Source organism: Sparus aurata, chromosome 2 (genome assembly GCF_900880675.1).
Source record: "Sparus aurata chromosome 2, fSpaAur1.1, whole genome shotgun sequence".
NCBI lineage: Eukaryota > Metazoa > Chordata > Actinopteri > Spariformes > Sparidae > Sparus > Sparus aurata.
In genome coordinates this window covers 36066641-36083723 of record NC_044188.1, presented here as the reverse complement: position 1 = coordinate 36083723, position 17083 = coordinate 36066641, and the positions used below count along the sequence as shown (strand labels likewise).

Sequence of the window (17083 nt, the reverse complement as noted above, 5' to 3'; positions counted from 1 at the left end):
GCCTTCACCGTCGCAGCCCCCTCTCCTCCACTCTTCGGAACGCTCTCCCTTCTGAAATCCACCACGCAACCTCACTTCAAGACTCGTCTTCTCTCCATGCCATTTCCAAATTAGCCATTTAGTCCTCTCCTTTATTCATCTATTTTGTTTTTCACTGTAAACTGACCTTGGGTTTCTTGAAGTTATTATTATTATTATTCACTGTAAAATTTTTCACTGTAAATTTACAGTAAATTACTGGCTACTAGTTGCATTACTTTCACAGTAATTTTACAGTAATTTATTGTGAACATTTCACAGTAATGTACTGTACATGTTTCACAATAATGTACTGTAAATATTTCACAGTAAAATACAATGCATCTACAGCTGTATACTGTAACTTCACAGTTACCATGCCCATGGAATTACTGTGATATAGCAGTATGTAGCTGTGGAATTACAGTATCTTGCTGTATGTAAATTACAGTAATTGCCTGTATTTTTAAATTTTTACTGTAAAAGTAATGCAACCAGTAGCCAGTAATTTACTGTAAATTTACAATTTAAATAATACTGTAACATATTGTAAATTTGACTTGTTACCTGTGATTTTATCACACAAACATGCTTTGGATTTGCTAAATTAAAAGTCAAAACAAGAACAAAGAAAACAAAGACAATACTCATTTTAATTTTTTAATAATCATAAAACATTCAAATTCAACAATTTACCAAAGCTGTCTCTGAACATAAACATGAACATGAATTTTCATTTTTAAAGAGCAGATTCAGCTATTAAGTGCTGATATATTAATTCCCTGTCTAATGTCAAAATTGATACCAGTATTGATGTGTTACATGGCTGGGGTAGTTATGTAATCAGGTTACAGCTCCAAATCATACTTTGGTATCACTTACTAAATCTATGAATCAATCAATCAATATTAAATCGAATCAATATCAAATTGTGATTAATCGATAGCAGGAAATTGGTTACCATACTCAACCCACACGTCAATTTACAACTTTAAAACATATACAGTATAAACAATACAGTATAAACAATTTAGAACTTATGAACATATACAATATGAACATTCTTACATCAACTATGTAACAATTTCATATTTACGTTGACCACTCAAAGTCAACAAGTTTCCTTTGGAGCGTGCTCACGTGTCGATTGATGGCTCCATGCTTCTTCTTTGAATTTGAGCCCATCTCAGGGTTAATGCCAAGAAGCACCTGTAAACAATAAAGCAAAGACAACTTTCAGTTTTACAGATTTAATATTGCATTGTTTATCCAAGGCACATGCAGTGCTCTCTTAACTAAATCCGACCTACACCAAAGAAATTAGAATTGAAAGCCAAGCAAGATTTAAACAAGCAAGCAAATCAGTCGTGTAGAAATTGAGATAAGCAAACATTGAAAAACAAACACTTGTAATGAAAATAGTAATGGAAATTCCTGAGACAATAATGCACTAAAGTTGATGAAGTTTACCAAACATGTCTACAGCTCACAGGTTGTGTGCTCTCTTTGCCATGCTATCAAAAGGAGAAAGTTGAGGAGCGCTGGGCTGCTGAATTTGATTCAGATTGACCAAATACAGAGGACAAATTAGAGAATGCTCATGTGGTCCCATCACCACCTGTCCTTCAGTGGACAGCATCCAAGCACTAGGCTTCATTATGTCGCCTGAAATGAACAGACATACCCATCTTGCACTATTTTAAGAAGTGGAATGCTGCACAAGAGAGCAATGCTTATATTTCATTCATTTAAATGTTCAGCAACATTGAATGCTTTTGAAAACTGTGACCCACTCATTGACCATTGTTAGTGGTCTAATTGACTGTCTCTTGCACACCTGACGCCAGAGAACATTGAGCCCTACCTTGCTCGTGCAATTTTTAAGTCTCTAAGATTTGATTTTAACTAAGGATGCCCTGATCTTTTTTTTAATCATCTATCACTGATCGCCATCATTAATGAGCCATATCGGTTGATCCAATCTTTTTATGCAAAATCCAAAATGATCATGTAGTGACTTTTTTGTTCATTTTTAAAATAACCACATACAGCTCGAAAATATCAATATAAAATCCAGATATCAACAGTACCTTGGACAATCAAGCAGGGGGTGCTTGGTAACGTCACTATCCTCTGCACATCAGCGGCTGTGGCACACGGCTGTAAAATAAGAAATAACAAAGCATTGTATTCAACATGGTGCGTAAGAGACGTTTCACTGGTTCCAATGATTTAAAGGTTAATCAGAACAAATCAGTGCTATTTTTACCTCAACAGCCTGCTCCACGGGTCACTGTCCTTGTTTGAACTGCCTCTGAATAAGAATGGAGAGCAATTAGTGACAGATCATATACTTTAAGCTAGCTAGTCTTGATCCAGAGGGTGGCAGAAAAATAAGAAAGGGAATCAGAAGAAGAAGAAGCAGGGTTGGTGTTCGGAAAAAACACGGACTGAAAAGCGAAAGTGAAAGTAAATGGAGAAAGGACTTATGAACGGCAAATTAACTTTCAAAACACTGCCAGATGGTTCGGTCGAAAGGACAAAAGTTATCTGCACGCACTGTCGACATGAAATGAGTTACCATTGAAGTACGTCGAGTCTCTATATCATTTGCAAGCCAAAGACATGGCAGATGCAGAGAGCCCACCGCCAAAAGCTGACATCACCATGTTTTGATCCCATTTTGGGTGAGGGGATATTTTTTGAGCCTTTCATTTTCCTGCATGATTTGAAGTGTTGAATAAACATTTTCATAAAGCAAGCATATTTGCCCTTTCTTATGTTGTTAAAAGTATTAAGAACATGAACAAAATACATTAAGGTACATTTAGAACAGAAAGAAATGTGCCAAAAAAATTGCGATTAATCGCAAGTTAACTATGGACAAAATGCGATTAAAAAAATGTATCGTTTGACAGCCCTAAAAATTATGTAATAAAACCAAACTAATAACAGCACTTTACTGTAGTTTTAAGACTGATTATTTGTGTTATTGCAGTGTCCGACCATATTTTTAGGTAATTTCATTGTTTTTACAGGTGCAAAATTCCTACATTAAAAAGACAAAAAAATACATAAAATTTCATGTAAAATTGAAGTTATTAACTGTATTTTAATAAAGGGAAATTACTGTATATTTATGAGACAGTTATTTTCTATTTTACAGAATTGTTTTGTGGCGCCCCAGCTGACGGAATATTAACGTTTATTTACGATTTTTTTTTTACAGAGCAGGGCTCCATTCCGGGGCCTCTATTCAACATTTACATGCTCCTTCTAGCTCAGATAATGGAAAACAATGAAATTTGCTACCATAGCTATGCAGATGACACTCAAATTTATATAACTATATCACCAGGGGACTATAATCCCATAAAATCGCTGAGTAGATGAATTGAACAAATCAATGATTGGGTGTGTCAGAGTTTTCTTCAGTTAAACAAAGATAAGACTGAAATAATTGAATCCAAGGAAGAACAACTAAAAGTCTCTGCTCAGCTTCAATCTGTAATGTTGGAAACAACAGGCCAAGCCAGAAACCTTGATGTAATTATGTACTCAGACATGAACTTCAGCAGCCACATTAAGACAGTTACAAAGTCGGCCTACTATCACCTTATGCATATATCCAGGATAAGAGGACTTATATCTCGGCAGGATTTGGAGAAACTTGTCCACGCATTTATCTTTAGCAGACTTGACTACTGTAATGGTGTTCTTACAGGACTCCTTAAAAAATCCATCAGACAGTTGCAGCTGATTCAGAACGCTGCTGCTTGAGTCCTAACAAGAACTTAAAAAAAACATCACATCACTCCAGTTCTTAGATCTTTACACTGGCTTCCTGTCTATCAAAGAATAGATTTCAAAATCCTGCTGTTGGTTTATAAAGCCCTAAATGGTTTCCGCCCAAAATATATTTCTGATCTGCTGCTATGAACCATCCAGACCTTTGAGATCGTCACATACCGGTCTGCTTTCAGTCCCTGGAATCAGAACTAAACATGGAGCAGCAGCATTCAGTTACTATGCGGCACATATCTGTAACAAGCTCCCAGAAAATTGCAGGTCTGCTTCTACTCTCACCTCTTTTAAATCAAGACTGAAAAAAATTATTTTTGCCACTGCTTTTAACTGAAGCAATTTCAAATCTTGAACTGCATTGTGACTTTATTCTAGTCTTGTCCCTTTTAGAGCTTTTCTATTTTAGCCTACTTGTTTTAATGTTTGTTTCTTTATGCTTTTACTTGTTTTTGAATGCAATTCTTAATGTCTTTTTAATGTAATTTTTAATGTCTTTTAAATTAAAATGTATGTCTTTTAATGTAATTTGTGTGCGCCTGTAAAGCACTTTGAGTTGCCTTGTGCCTGAATTGTGCTATACAAATAAACTTGCCTTGCCTTGCCTTTCTGTGTTATCATTGGTTCAGGAGATATGATGCAAAATGCGCAATTTAATTATGGCTGAAAATAAAATGGCTGCCATAGCAACCACAAAGCAATTCTGCAAATGCTTTATATCTAAATATGATTATGGCTCCAAACAGTACAGTTGTATCAATTGTATGTAGTTTCATGATTTAATAAAAGTCTACAATTCACCTCAATTAATGAAGCATCTGGACTAAACAGTGTTGTCCACTTTCACTTTGTGTTGCATGAATTAATTTGCTGTGAATGTTGTTTGTATAGGTGCTGTACGCAAATGTCATGTTGCAAAGCAAGCAACGGACATGGACATCAATAAACATGTCATCAGATGGTTCAACTTAGCATCTGACCGTGGAGGTGGTTGTCGGGACCGGGAGCGCAGGTAACACTGGATGCAACTGATATATTAATCAAAGTATCCTAACAGCAACATGGCTCATGTTTGTCACTGCCTTGTAATGCACAAAATATTGCACGATGTCATAGTTTGAGTTTTATGGTATTCCAGTTAGAGTAAATAGCCACTACTGAGTTTTTGTTTTTTGTTTTCTTTATCAATAAATCATCCCTAGGTCTGCAGTTCTGAACCAGAGGCTGCAAGATGACACGTGAAACCCATATGGCCAGCATACTCAAGTGTTTTGGTCTGTTTGCAAGTTAATATCTGTTTCAAGGTTAAGATTACAGTATTTGTTTCCTGAAAAGGCTAATGTCATCTCAAATGCAAGGTTCTTGTTTCACAACATAGGATCTTTATGAAAAAAAGACATGTTAATCTTTGGAATAATACTGTTCTGTGGGGTGGTCGAGTGGTTAGAGCGCATGCCATATACGCAGCTGACCCCAGTTCGATTCTGGCCAGAGGTCCTTTGCTGCATGTCACATCCCCCTCTCTCTCCTGTATTTCATCTCTCTTTACTGCTTAATAAAGGTGTCTATGCCAGAAGTAAAATAAATAAATAACTGTTCTGTGTTTGTCTGTGACAACTTGAAAATGTGTTGTATGGTTCTGTGATTTGATTTGTAAGTAATTTTTTTTATTATTTGTTTTTGTTTATCATGTGTTTTTTATTACTGGTATGTCTTATTGTTTATATTTTTTTCAATAATTGTTTATTATTCTGCAATGTTGTTAACAAACCAGGCACAGAAGAGCAGAATCGAACTAAAGGTAGAACCTGCACCACTTGAATTTTGATGTTTACGGTTTAAACTTGAATATGGTAGCTTTTTGTTTTTTCAGATATGCTGTTTACAGTGTTACATTTTAGAATGGTTTTATAAAACAATATGCTGCTAAGTGTTAAAGTTGATGCAATGTAATGGTGCACCCTGTTATTAATAAATGGCACTTTAACGAAACCTTAATGAAAAGTAGTGTCATTATTAATTTTAATAGATAGACAAACTTAATTTGCCCAGTCGTTTGATACATTTCAATACTGAAAACAGTTTTGGTACAAATCTGGACCACATCTGGTGTTTTACCAATTTAGATAGAACTTCTTAGCGCATGTGGACCATGCCCGGTCCAGTCATATTTTGCTATCTGGGTCTTCTTCTTGGTGCGTGACCGCGTCAGTGTGTACTGTCCTGGTCCAGCTCTGTGCCGGTTTCTCCCCGCTTCTCCGTGACAAACTGTGTGGGGACGCTGCGCAACAGTTTATGGAGGTAAAAGGCGGACTTTGTTTTATATTGTGTACTTTACTTTTTTCAGTGGTCTGAATTATTTGCTCTGTTTCGTTGAAGATTGGAACTGCTGTTTTGTTTTGCATAGATTTTGCTGAGTTTTGTTTAGCTTGTATTGTTTTGTGTGATTTGATTGTTTAGTTTTCTTGTATAGGTTGTTTTGTTTTCTATTGCTTAAGTTAACTTCTTTAGATTGGGCTCATTTTGTTTTGCTCATTTTGTTTTGCCCAACTTAGCTAATCTGCATTGTCCACTTGTTTTTAATATTGAGAGTTAACGTGTTTCTCTCTCTCTTGTGTATGAGTGCTGTAGGGGCAGCGGCAAGCGTGGCCGGCCTGAAGGTGGAGGGTTTGGTGATGGAGTTTCTCACCTGTACTTCACATGACGTCCTGATTTTGTGTGCTTGATAATTTTTTGCACTAACTTCACAATTTATAGTTGATTCCCTTTTTTTGGCTTGGTTTTGCTGTGTGCATGTGTGTAGGGCACTGGAGTTGGGTGAGTACTCTATCCCAATGCGAATTGTCCCTTCACTGTCTGCGACCTCGGCTGCCCATCCTCAGCACTCTTTTATAGTCATTTTAACGATTAGCTCTAATAAATTGTTTCTTTTAATATTACTAAATGATGTTGGCAGGTCATAAATAAACTGATCTTGGTGGGAAACATCCTTGTCTCGGTCCATCATTTAGTCATCTGTATTGGTAAAAGAATCTGTGGCAACTTTACTGGATTGATTGAAGTATTTAAAGGACCAGCAAGATCAAAAGTTGATAGTGAGATTGTGGGCCTTGCCACGGTCCGGTCACATATGCTAGACTTCCTGTCGAGACCAAAATCTACAGGAAGTAGGTTTTACTAACTTGAGTATTCTTTGAAATATCAAAATTCTTTTTACAATTTTTTGTCAGAAATGTCCACAGATGCTATGTGTAAATTTTTGTGTTCATTGGTCAAACAGCCTATGAGGAGTTTGAAACAGGCGATGTACCACATTTCATAACTTTTGAATTGTGTTGAATCGGCACTTTCTTTGCACACCGTTCTGCTAGAGACAGTACAGAGATGCTGTGTGCAATGTTTGGTAAAATCGGTGAAATTGTCTGGGAGGAGTTTGAAAAAGTACGTTTGCAACATTTTGTGCATTTGCGAAAAAATGGTAGGCGGACATGGGCGTGGCCTATATCATGAGATTCAGCGCAATTCAGTGAACGTGGATATAAAGTTTTTGAATGTGCAATGAAGTAATGGAGTTATTAGCCAAAACACAGTTTCCTTGAGTATAGCGCTACCTAGTGGTGAAAATTCAGGACCACAATAGATCCTAAAATCTTTCGCCTGGCAGGTCTGTGACCTGCTTGGGCCCTAATCAATTCAGCCTTTACGATTTTAACAACGATCAATAATGCAATTGCATAGAAAACACTTAAATAATAGGTAAATGGCAGAAAGAGTTTGAACAAAACCTTACCAGAAGAGAAAGTACTGGCCCCTTTTCGTTGTATGCAGGAGGCTGGAATTACACATTGCTCCTTTAAGGTACTTTTGATATGATGAGCCAGAAACGGGCTCATCTGTGGAGTCACCAGCAGGCCGCGCTGTGCTCGCGCTCCCCTGCGCGCGACCTGGCGTTGTCGTGAGCGCGCAGTTCCAACAGCAGCAGCAGCAGCATTAACAGTCGCAGAACACAGAGCGCGAAGCGGGCAGTCTACAGTCTGTAGTCTATCGGTCTTGGAACGGATTTGCTGGTGTGGATGGTACTGAGTCGGACTTACTTGTCACCGGGTTGGATTAAAACCGCATCATGACCGGGTGAGTCCCGCGGGTAGATCCGCAATTGCAGCTGAAATCAGGGGGCAAAACGTTTGGTGTTTGTGCGGGCAACGGATTACCTAAACCGGTAATGCATTTTCTGTCTTTCTTTTTAAATTTTTATTTTTTTTTTTAACTGCAAGACAGAATGGGACGACGTGGGTGTCCTAAGCCATGTAACATCTTCCATAATAGGCCTGTTTCTGTTTGAGATGTGCTTCAGCAATGTGGCTCCACACAGCGTTGGTGGAACAGTGTGGATGAAAACAGTGTAGCAGAGACTACTGATGAACGGCGGGCTGCGGGGCCCCAGCTTCACGGGACAAATGAGAATCCGTTCCGCTGCAACCGTACGGGTCTAATTTGTAGTTTTGTCCTTGCATGACAACCTGCATTTGTAAATCGAGTTTGCCATCTTGTGGATGAACGGAAACGTGTAGCTTCATCCTTGTAATATATTTTCTACGGTAAAGGTGCAAGTCTGCGTAATCGATTAGGCTATGTATCGGATACAGATACCTGAGTAACTATCTTTTACAAAAAACAAAAACAAACCACACACACAGCCGGCCTTCATTTCGCCTGATGTCAGTCGCCTGAACACTGCAGCGTACAGTAGCTTAGCAAATACAGAGCTGCAGCTGGGGGTGGTGGGGGTGTAATATAAATAGTATTATAATTAGTGTTCTGTTTTATCACTTCGAAGCCTGAAAGCACGTAGAAGAAATTCTTTATCTTTTTCGACACAATGGTAGAGCCCTGCAGGCTGTGATGACAGCCAATATGCCATGATTTAGAGGTGCATCTGTGTGTTGCTGCACACAGACAGATGGAAGCAACAACTGGGGCTGTTCTGAAGTGTCCCACAGGCTTTCAGTGAAAAAAACAAGCGTGCAGGTACATAGTTAAGCTGTGTGCGTGTGTGTGTGTGTGTGTGTGTGTATGTGTGTCATGTAAAATAAAACCCTTGTTCCACTTATTAATTGTAGCTAGTGACTAAAATGGAAGATAATCCCAGACCTGTTATACGAATGATTCGATTCGATTCCGAACACACTGCATTATAAGAAACACATTTAGACACATGAGTGTTCCTGTACTGTTGGCTCTACATACCTTGCGAGATAACTGGAATCTCGAGATCACGTGCTCGGGTGATCTTGCAAATACATCTTGCAAGATCAAACAGCGCACCTATGTAATAACCACAGTGGTTAGGTAGAGATAGCATCAGGTTAGGCGTCCGGACGATGTTCGTACCGCTGTTATCAGTTATCAAACTAATTAAAGGAAAAGCTCAGTCATTTCGATGTTTTATATTTCCCATTTCCACATTGAGACAATGGTAATGATATTCATTTGTCTCTGTGTGTCCAGAGATTTGTCTAGAGTGAAGGTTAAGCTGTTTGCTGTTAATTTGACATGTATTGAAATCGAAATCTAAAAGATTGCTGAGTGCAGTGAATTTATGCAATTGTAGTCCAGTTTATGGTGTGTTCATTTCATTCTGTACCACAAATTTCAGAAGCTGTATGTAAAAAACATAAACATTTTGTTATTTTAGTTATTTTATTATCATCTCTTGCTAACAACATACAGCAGATTTGTCAAATCTTTGCTATGTTAATGTGCTTGTTGTTGCTTTTTATTAGATTACTTTTCATATTGTTCCTGCTTTTATTTGAGTGAGTATATTCCCCTTGCTTCCAGTCTTTGAGCTATGCTAGGCTAAACATGCCAAACATTTAATTTTTTTCTCCTTATCTGACTCTCGTTATGAACATTCATATCTACTAAAATTTTGGACTTGCTCAATTGTAGCTTCATAAGGTTGACACCATGATTACATGGTAATTACCTGATGTAATACACATACATGCTTGTGGCGGATATTACTCACGTCTGTCTTAAATACAGCCTGATATGTGTTAGATATCTGGATTCTGCCTACATCACTGGTGTGCATGAGAATTTGCAGAGGAGCTGTACTGCGGCTGCATGCAGTGGCTGACCTCTCTGCAGAGCACACTGACCTCCACATGGAAGAGGAGGAATGAGCCCTCCCTTCCATGCGTTTTGTTCTCCTTCTCTCCCTGAGTGCTTTGCTCCACAGGCTGCCTGCTTGAAAATGGCATCCTGCAAACCCCTCCTCCTTCATCCTCCCCCTTGCTTCTCCTTCATCTCTGGGGTTCCCGAGGGTTTTGTGAATGTCTGTGCCAAATGCCAGCACTCTGCAGCCCCCTCCCTCTCTGTGTGCATTAGAGAAAGTGAGAGAACTGAGAAAATGGTTCGCCCTCTTTATCCATGCTGGGGGGATTTCATGTTGTATACTGATACTTTAGACCCAACCTCTGCTGGTGTGTGTGTGTACGTGTGTGTTTGTGTGTGTGTGTGTGTGTGTGTGTGTGTGTGTGTGTGCGCGCTATTGTTCTCAGCTACTACATCAGCAATGCTGTTATCAGCCCAGATGATCAGCAAAATTGGCTGTTTTTCATTTCTGGACAGTTAATTCAAATATTATTGAAATCGCAGTGTGGCCCAATGAAGAATCCAAACTGCAGAAGCTGCAGTTTTTTGGATAGAGAAAAAGATGTGTGACAATAGAGTATTGTATTGAAGTAATGTGGTGCTGCAGAGATGTCCTGGCCTGCAAAAATTGCTGGGTTGGGTCTGTTGGGTCTGCACAGATTGTAAAGCCCATTAAGGCAATATGACTGCGATTTTGAGCTATATAAATAAAATTTGATTTGATTTACATGCACCAACTGCAATTTTCTTGGTCCGATTTGTATTCTCTGACTAAGAACTATAATTGACAGAATACGCATAAATTTGTATATTGATAATAAAACACTGACTACGAAAAAGGCTTAACTCTTATATTTTCTTCAAAACTGCGAACAGTTAACAAATGATAAACTAAAGTGCTCTGTCACTGGACAGAGCTTTTTTTTTTACAAATAACAACTGAAAATAAACTGCAGTATATCCCACTTTAGATGGAGCCTCTGTGTTGTTGATGCATTTATAACCCTCAACGACAATGTTTTACTTTCCAAAAAGATAGCTGGTACAACAATTCTTTATGTACTCTTTGTTCCAAGTCATGCCTAAAAGTGGCCAATAATAGTCCCTGGGTGGTCAATGAGTGCACCTCTAAAGTAAGCATGTTTATTTTGTACACACCCCAACAGATATCACATCATTATGATTTTAGTGGTGGCTGTGGCTTAGGAGGTAAGGTGGTCCTCCAATTGGAGGGTCAGTTGTGTGATTCCCAGCCATCTGCATGTGGGCAAGATACTGAACCCCAACTTGCTCCCAGTTGCTTATCTGTGTGTTAGCCCCTGTTGAGCAGGTGTGCCTTGCATGATAGGTTCTAGCACAGATGTACAAAAGTGTGTGTGTGAGTGGTTGAGTGGTTTCCAAGACTAGAAAAGCTAGTGCCTTGCAAAAGTATTCACCCCCTTGAACGTTTCCACATTTTGTTGACATTTTAACCATGAATGTAGATGTATTTTATTGGGATTTTATGTGATAGACCAACACAAAGTGGTGCATAATTGTGAGGTGGAAGGAAAATGATACATGGTTTTAAATTTTTTTTATAAATAAAAAACAGAAAAGTGTGGTTTGCAAAAATATTCACCCCCCTGAGTCTATACTTTGTAGAACCACCTTTCGCTGCAGTGACAGCTGCAAGTCTTTTAGGGTAAGCCTCTACCAGCGATGCACATAATAGAGACTGAAATATTTGCCCATTCTTCTGTCCAAAATAGCTCAAGCTTAGTCTGATTAGATGGAGAGTGTCTGTGAACAGCAATTTTCTTGCCAGAGATTCTCAAGTTGATTTAGGTCTAGACTTTGACTGGGCCATTCTAACACATGAATATGCTTTGATCTAAACCAATCCATTTTAGCTCTGGCTGTATGTTTAGGCTTGTTGTCCTTCTGGAAGGTGAACCTCCGCCCCAGTCTCAAGTCTTTTGCAGACTTTAACAGGAGTCATCACCCGGAAATCGCAATTTCTCTTGTTAAATCATGCATATTGGTGTTGGACCTCTGTTGAAACTTGCCTGAAAAGCTGGAGTTTGAAAGTGGCTTATTTTTTTCGCTTTGGCTCTTTTTCCGAACAGGAATAGCGCACAGTTAAGTAGTGCGCGTTCCTAAAGCACGAGATTTTGACTCTGCTCCTGTGGTGACGTTACCACAGGAGGCTACTTGCATAATGCATCGGCTCACAGCCGTCCTCAGCCAGAGTGAGCACGCCGAATCTGCTTATTTCTCTGTCATTTTCACGCCATACATCGTCACCGCCAGCATTAAAACTCAGGTCTTACATGTAAAACACGAGTGTGAAAAGTAAGACGGAAAAAAAAAGAATTTACCATTCAGAGACATCCTGCTGTTGTTGTGCCAGAAAACGACTGCTTGCCAAAAAACGACTGACCCCAAGGGGGACGCCCATCGGGGGTGTTACTGGTCTCTCCACAGCAAATGACTGCTCCCGACGGGAACGCCCACTCCTGAGTTACAGGGGCAGTCTCTTTTTGGCAAGGCCTTGCCGAAAAATGACTGCCCCTGTAACTCAGGAGTGCAAAGGGTGACACTGACCAAATTCACTGTACATACACCTGTTACCCTCTAATATAACTCCAGAAAATTCTGTTAATATTGCCCTTTGCACTCCTGAGTTACAGGGGCAGTCACTTTTTGGCAAGGCTTTGCCAAAAAGTGACTGCCCCTGTAACCTTGTCAGCCAGCCTCATGCTTCCTTATCTTACAACAGCAGCAGCAGCATAAACAACAACGACAATAAAAGTATACCACCAAAACTCATCTCATGGTTGTTAATTTAAAGACAAGTTGTAGCGTATGACAGAATGACAGCCTACTTCTCAATACAACATATCCTCGCAGTTATGCTGTGGACTGCAGTAACACCCCCGATGGGCGTTCCCGTTGGGGTCAGTCGTTTTTTGGCAAGCAGTCGTTTTCTGGCACAACACCGGCCGTATATATGTCTATGGAGCCGGCTACCCCGTTGCTTGGCAACCATCGACTCTAAGTTGGAACTATTTATTGTGGTGCATGAATAAAGATAAACGGGAGCTACCTTTTCGTCGGAGTACTGAAGTAAATTAAAATGTGGCGTTACACCATAACGGTTGAACATAAAGAAATACCATGTGCATGTCTTGTACAAGAAAACTATGTTTCTAAGCATTGCAATGTACACATCAACGCTTAAATATAAAAGTGGCTGGTAGATTTTAGAATTTACCAGCCACAGTGACAGGTGGACAGAAAAGTTCATTTCCATCCCTGGCAATGTTACAATTTTTGGCTACTCTAACGTCACCCACTTCTGGGTAGAAAATAATATATGTAAGAATATAAATGTATTTGTGTTCCTTTGATTATGGTATTTTTGTAAAGATTTAATTTATTTTTGTGGTAGTTAAAGTTTAAAATACATGAATTTGCTGATTATTATTTTGATTGAATGATCAGATTAATGTTCTTATTTGATGAATAAATCAGACGTTACTCACTACTCGAAAGTTACTCAGTACTTGAGTAGTTTTTTCACCAAATACTTTTTTACTCTTACTCAAGTAATTATTTTGATGACTACTTTTTACTTCTACGTAAGTAATATTGAATCTAAAGTAACAATACTCTTACTTGACTACAATTTTTGGCTACTCTACCACTAGGAATAAAACCACTCCTCCTTAATTTCTGCACAGAACTTGTGCTCACTATTGTTTTGCACATATTTTTTAAATCTTTATACAATAGAAAGAGCAGGGTCAGGGAGGAGAAAGTGGACCAGAGGCCAGCAGCAGGAATGAACAGGGAGGGTCTTCACAGCGGGTGAGGAGAAATTATAGCCCAACCAAAGTCCTTAGAACATCTCTGTTATAACTGGCTGAGAGAAAATATTGATAGCAGGGACTTTGAGGTTAAATTCTACAACAATTTCACTACTACTACTACTGTATTCCCAATTCTATTTCAAAATGTTGCTTTCCACATATTTTAAAATCTTTATTACCACAATAGAAAGAGGCGGGTGAGAGAGGAGGCAGTGGACCAGAGGCCAGCAAGGATGATAATGCAGGGTCACAGGTGAGAAGAGAATATAACTAGCTGAGAAAAAATATCAATAGCATAAAAGTGACTTTGCAATTAATTTCCACGGCTATGTCACCGCTACTATTTTGAATTCTATAAGGAAATGCCTATAGGATAAGAGTGACTATAAGATTAGCATTTTCACAGCTATTTCAGAACTAGTCTTATTTATATTCTAAAATGTTATTGTGTGTGGTGCAATAGGTAGCGCAGGGAGAAGGTCATGTGTCAGGGGAGAGACCAGGCTGCAGCATTGACAGTCAGGGAGAGGCTTCAGACAGAGATACAGCAGAGGATGGATCTTCTGTGGTCACTGTAAAACCATATCAGCCGGATCCTAAGACCATTGTGTCTCAGAAGTTGGAGATTTCAGAGACAATGGTATCAGGACTTCCCTTGGCTTCATTTCATCCCAGGTGTTGAAGGAGCATTGTGCTTTTACTGTCGCAAAGCATTTGAAAAAAAAACATCACACCCTGCAAAAAACACAGAGGATACATTCATTTCCACTGGTTTTAAAAACTGGAAGAAGGGCCGTGAAAGGTTTGCATTACATGCTCGATCAGAATGTCACAAAATAGCCGTAACAACGCAAATCTATGAGACTAGATCAGTGGATGTGCAACTGTCTAATGTACGGGCATCACAGCAAGAGGAGGCACGAACCTGTCTGTTAAAAATAGTCTGTGCTGTGCAGTTCTTGGCAAGGCAGGGTCTAGCTCTAAGAGGGCATGACGACAGTGAAGGAAATTTTGCACAGCTGTTGAAATACAAATCTGAGGATGACCCTGATCTAAGGAAATGGTTGAGTTCCCGAATTGACTATACATGTCCCCAAGTTCAAAACGAGATCCTGAATTTATTGAGCCACTCAATAATTCGTGAAATTGCAGATAACATCAGGTCACTTCCACAACTGCAGTTTTCTGTGATAATGGATGGAACACAAAACGTGTCAGGAAAGGAGCAGGAGGCAGTATGTGTGAGATACGTTGATTATGATCTGATAGTTCATGAAGAATTTGTTGGCATGTATGAAGTGTCTGTGACCACAGGAGAAAACCTTGCAAAGGTTATTATGGATGTACTGCTCCGTCTGAATTTGTCAATCACTGGGTTGAGAGGGCAAGCCTATGATGGTGCTGCAAACATGGCAGGGATATATTCAGGAGCACAAGCCATTATTAAGAAGCATCAACCTCTGGCTCCTTATGTACATTGTGGGGCCCATTGTGTGAACCTCATCACCCAACATGCCTGCACAGCCTCTTCTGTTGTTCGTGACTCTTTGCAGTGGGCTCATGAAATGGGAGTTCTGTTTGGCCAGTCAATGAAAATGAAGTCCATTTTTCAGGATATTGCGAAAGCAGAGAGCGGGCCAGCCCAGTCTATCAGGCCCTTGTGTCCCACAAGGTGGACTGTACGTACAGGTGCCATTCGTTCACTACTGAACCAGTATCAGTCTGTATTGCTTTCTTTAGAGGAAATGGCATCTGGTAAGTCAGATTCAGCCAGCAGGGCAAATGGCTTGCTTGAAAGATTGCAAAAGGGCAATGTAGTTCTTGGTCTTCTGCTTGCCTTGGAGATTACAGAGGAATTGGAGTGCCTCAATAAGTCTCTTCAGAGTCGTGCACAGACAGTTGATGGTATGCTTGCTGCTGTCACTTGCGTCAAAGAGAGCATAGCTGAAAAAAGAACACCTGAGAAATTTCAAAGTCTCTACAGCAAAGCATCACAAATGTGTGAAAAACTCAACCTGTCTCCAATTGAAATGCCACGGGTCCGAAACCCTCCCAAACGCCTGGCTGGCGAGGCTGCTGCCCATGTACCTCCCTCCTCAGTTGACTACTTCAGAACAGAATTTTTCAAGGTTCTGGACACTGTGAGTACGCAATTCACAGAACGTTTTGAAAATGAAGGGCTGCTCATGATCAGGAAACTTGAAAAAGTCCTCTTAACAGGAGTGACAGTTGATGATGTTTTGCTGCAATACCCAGAAGTGTACAGACCTTCTCTTCAAGTACAATTAGCAATGTTCAAGTCCAAGTATGACTTTCAGTCAAGCAGTGAAGCTGCTACCATTCTGCAAGGAATGTTGCCAGAAGTCAGGGGTCTCTTTGAACAAGTAGAAATACTTGTGCGGTTGCTTCTTACTGTGCCTGCCTCCTTCCGCAGAGGCTGAAAGAAGCTTCAGTGGTCTTCGGAGGTTAAAAACCTGGCTCCGAAGCACAATGACACAGTCTCGGCTCAACGGTGTTGCTGTGTGTCATATCCACAAAGACAAATTGGACCAAGTAAATAGGAGACAAATTGCTCAGCAATTCATTGCAGCTAATGAGAGGCGTAGAACCACGTTTGGGTGCTTCACTTAGGTGAGACAAGTGTACTGTCAAGTGTATATATGTTGTAGTGACTAGACCATGACTGACATGTGATGCCACGATGTTTGAGGGCACCCTGTATTGCTTTCATGGAAAATTGGGCTAGGTCTGACGTTTGTAGGCTTTTTTTGGGGGCTTTTTTGCTTTGTATACTTTGGCCTGAAGACTGTTCCATCTTTGTTTTATATCAATCAGTCAATCAATCAATCAATCAATCAATCAACCAATCAAAGCTTTTATTGTCATTTTGTTGTACTAACAAAGCAGCACAACAAAAATGAAATGAAATTTCTCCAGGATCAATAACAGAAGACACAATGAATTTAAGACTAAAACTGTGACTAGGGGCTCGTGAAGTGCATCAGTGCACATGCTCCAGATCAGCAGCTTATCAGTCTAACGGCTTGTGGAAGGAAGCTGTTAATAAGTCTGTTAGTTCGAACTTTATGACTCTGGAACCGTTTTCCTGATGGGAGCAGTTCAAACAATGTGATTGTTAAGTTTTAGAAAAGTAGTTATCCACTACAATGTACATGTTGTTGGAGGCTTCCTTTTTCCTACATGATAGAGGTTACAGAGATATTGGCCTATGACACACAGATATGTATATT

General features: G+C 39.6%; 1 protein-coding gene and 1 long non-coding RNA gene across 11 annotated transcripts in view; one reads left to right on the top strand and one right to left on the bottom strand.

The window, feature by feature from the left end:
* Positions 1-804: 804 nt before the first annotated feature.
* Positions 805-7752, bottom strand: LOC115569626 (uncharacterized). Its single transcript, XR_003981572.1, has 4 exons — positions 7610-7752; positions 2288-2332; positions 2109-2178; positions 805-1227 (listed from the first exon to the last, which is right to left on the bottom strand). It is a non-coding gene; the product is annotated as an uncharacterized LOC115569626 (long non-coding RNA).
* Positions 7753-7786: 34 nt separating this feature from the next.
* fat3a (FAT atypical cadherin 3a) overlaps positions 7787-17083 on the top strand; it is a 417900-nt gene continuing 408603 nt past the window's right edge. For 9 of the 10 annotated variants that reach the window (XM_030397580.1, XM_030397563.1, XM_030397555.1 and 6 more), the window contains exon 1: positions 7788-7950. The gene's annotated coding sequence lies outside the window, so the exon portion shown is untranslated. Of the gene's footprint in view, positions 7951-17083 lie in introns of all 10 variants that reach the window. The other variant, XM_030397585.1, reaches the window with a different exon arrangement.